General features: G+C 32.6%; 1 pseudogene; it reads left to right on the top strand.

The window, feature by feature from the left end:
- Positions 1–776: 776 nt before the first annotated feature.
- Positions 777–2,557, top strand: LOC108488773 (6,7,8-trihydroxycoumarin synthase-like; annotated as a pseudogene).
- The last annotated feature ends 1,178 nt before the right edge of the window (positions 2,558–3,735 follow it).

The raw sequence follows: 3,735 nt of genomic DNA on the forward strand, positions 1-3,735 counted from the left end.
ACTCTCAAATAGATTGGTACATATTTTTAAATTGGGATAAATATCAAAAGTATACATGAACTTTGATCCAATGTACAATGTCATATATAAACTTTGATTTTGTACGATTTTATACATAAAATTTTGATTTGATTTGATTTAATTCTCACAAATCACAACAACATTATCAAATTAACACAATTATACATTGATGTATTGCATAGACAAATAATTATATTAATCCGTATAAAAATAAATGTATGTATTTATTTCGTTAAGTGTGTACTATTGAATTAAAATTAAAGTTTCATATACATATGAAACAAAATTCAAATTTTATGTCTATAATTGCACCAAATCAAAGTGCATGTATAAATTTGACATTTATCTCTTTAAAATTTGATTAAAATAAATATATAATTATTTAAAAATATATATTCAAAAATAAATTTTAAATTTTAATCCCAAATTATCCTATATTGATGGGGTGTTCATCTACTTTAAGAATAACCCGAATTTGAATTATGGTTGTAAAAAAATTAACATTTAAATTAAAATCTAAATTTTAGAAACAAAACAATAAAATAAAAAAAAAATATTGGGTGCATACTACCCACATTTCATTTCAAAAAATTTTGGAGACGATAAGCCACAAACTCCAACCATATCTAACGAAAGCCACATAAAGGAGATTTTTTTTCAATTAATAGTATATAGATACATCTAACCCAATAGCACTGATAATGATACTTCATTCAGTCTTTCCTTGTTTGCTCATCTAAATGACAAGTAATAATAAAACAAAATAAGGTGATTGAAAAAGAGTAGGATAAAGTAAACTCTTCCTCTCAAGTTTGAAACAAATTTGAGCAGATAATTAGAATGGCAATACTCATCTTTCTTCTAGCTCTCCCTTTCTTCCTCTTCATAACTCTGCTGAAACGTAGCGTTAGCAACCATGGCTATTGCAATCATCTTCCCCCAGGCCCTCCAAGTCTTCCCTTGATTGGTCACTTACATATGTTGATGTTTGATAACTCAGACCTCCTTCATATTTTCCTTTGGAAACTCTCTAAACAATATGGTTCTCTCCTGTCCTTAAGACTTGGATTTAGGCCAACCCTTGTAGTTTCTTCAGCAGAAATGGCTAAAGAGGTTATGAAAACTCGTGACCTCAACTTCTGCAGTAGGCCTAATCTATGTGCTATTCGCAAATTATCTTACAATGCCTCGGATTTGTCTTTTTCACCATACAGTGAGTCCTGGAAGGGGATTAGGAAAATTTGTGTTGTACATCTGTTCAGCAGAGTGCGAAAGTATCGTTCCATTCGAGAAGACGAAGTTGCTCGCCTGGTTGAGAAAATATGTCGATTATCCGTTGATTCTAAGCCTGTCAACTTGAGTGAGGCAATGGTGTGCTTATCCTGTTCAATAATTTCAAGAGTGGGCTTTGGTAAGAGGTACGGTGAAGAAGGAGCTGAAGGAAGTAGGTTACATGGGCTGATTAAAGAAAGTGTAGCCATGTTTACAAGCTTTAGTTTTTCTGTTTTCCTTTCATGGGTTGGGTTGATAGATTCACTGGGTTCCACGCTCGTCTTGAAAGATTTTTCATAGAACTTGATAGCTTCTATCAACAACTCATTGATGAACATCTTAATCCGAATAGGCTAAAACCAGAGCAAGAGGACATACTCGATGTGCTATTACAGACGTGGAAGGATCGTGATTTTCTATTTGATCTTACCCTAGATCACATAAAAGCTGTTATTATGGTTATTTCATCTTCACCCAAAACGTTTAGTATTAGCTTCACGCTTTATGTATGCATAACTTTGATTTTTTTAACTTTTACAGAATGTTCTTTTTGCTGGAACGGAGACAACAGCGGTTACAGTGATTTGGGTCATGAGCTTCTTGATGAAAAATCCAGAGTGTTTGAAGAAAGCTCAAGAGGAAGTAAGGGGTCTGATTGGGAAAAAAGGATTTCTAAATGAAGATGATGTTCAAGCTTTAACTTACCTAAAGGCTGTGGTAAAAGAAACATTTAGATTGCAACCAGCAGTTCCATTGTTGCTACCACGAGAAACACTTCGAAAATGCTGCATAGGTGGGTACAAAGTACCTGCCAATACCTTGGTGTACGTGAATGCATGGGCAATAGGAAGAGACCCTGAAGCTTGGAAGAATCCTGAAGAATTTTGTCCTGAAAGGTTCATTGGCAGCTCTATTGACTACAAAGGGCTAAACTTTGAGCTCATACCGTTTGGTGCGGGTAGAAGGGTTTGCCCTGGAATGCATATGGCAGTTGCAGCAGTGGAGCTTGCTCTTGCTAATCTTCTTTACAAGTTTGATTGGGAAATCCCGACCGAAATGAACAAAGAAAACTTAAGCTTTGATGGCACGCCTGGTTTAGTTACGCACAAAAAAGATGCTCTTATCCTTGTGGCTAGGAAGATTAATGATTAATCAGTGTATCATTATAGTAACTTATTTGATGCTTATTGCTCTAGTTTCTACTTAGTACAGTTTCATATTGAACACTTATCAAACGTTAGTAACACCTCGCTTGTTTAATTAACCTGCAATTTCTGCTATGTTTGTCAAGCTACCATCTCATTTGAATATATTTATATATATATATATATATATATATATATATATATATATATATACACATTGCAAAAAGCAATTTATATATATCTGCAAATATACAAATATGTGTTATCCATTAACCATTATTATCCTTACATAGTCTGAAGGAATATTGTATGTCTTTCTCAGTTGGTGTGTGGTACAATTAACAAACACTAGTTTTCATTCTTGTATCGCACAGGTTAGTTATATGTATTAAATATTATATATGTATATAATGTTCATTTTCACAAACATTATAAAATAATGTATTCTAAAATATATAAATATTCTATATTGTATATTATTAAAATATTATATTTTAATATTGTAAAAATACTATATCATATATGTAACACCCCTCACTCGACTCGATCGTTAGGTCCGAGTTACGGGATGCTATAGTCAATTCAATTCATAATCACCAAAAAAGACCTTTCTCGAGCCTTATACAAGCTTACATATGCCCTAGAATCAACTGGAATTGAACAGAGACTAATTTACAACATTTTCAAAATTTCAAATCAAGCATATCATAAATAAATCCTTCAAATATTCAATTATGTTATAAACACTAAGATATTATGATATACAATTAAATTTGAGCCTTAATCGAGCTTATGAAAGCTCTTTTATTGACCTGAACAAGAAATAGGACCAAATTAGGAAGTTTTGAAAATTAAAGGTTCTATGTCGTGACGAGACTCTCTCCATGTCATGACGTCGCCAAACAATATGTCACGTCACGACGTCGAACCAACTGATGTCAAGATATCACAAACTGTTGGTCAACATTGCAACAAGAGAAAATCAATGTCGAGACGAAGAACTTGTTTCTATTAAATTTTGGCCATTAGGTACCAATTTTATGCTCAAACTCAAACATATTCATTTGATGCCTAAATGAGGATTTAAAACTTGCATAAACCAATTCAAAACATAAATTAAATATTCACTTATCCAACCCCAACATCTACCAAGCCAATATGCCACAATTTGTTGCTATTTCATGACAAAAACATTTCAATTTCATTCATTCAAGTCCAAATGTTACCAACATACCTATAATTCATTCAATGACAACCGTTTTCATAACATATCATTCTCAATTGTACTAATTCACCA

Source organism: Gossypium arboreum, chromosome 10 (genome assembly GCF_025698485.1).
Source record: "Gossypium arboreum isolate Shixiya-1 chromosome 10, ASM2569848v2, whole genome shotgun sequence".
Classification (NCBI taxonomy): Eukaryota; Viridiplantae; Streptophyta; class Magnoliopsida; order Malvales; family Malvaceae; genus Gossypium; species Gossypium arboreum.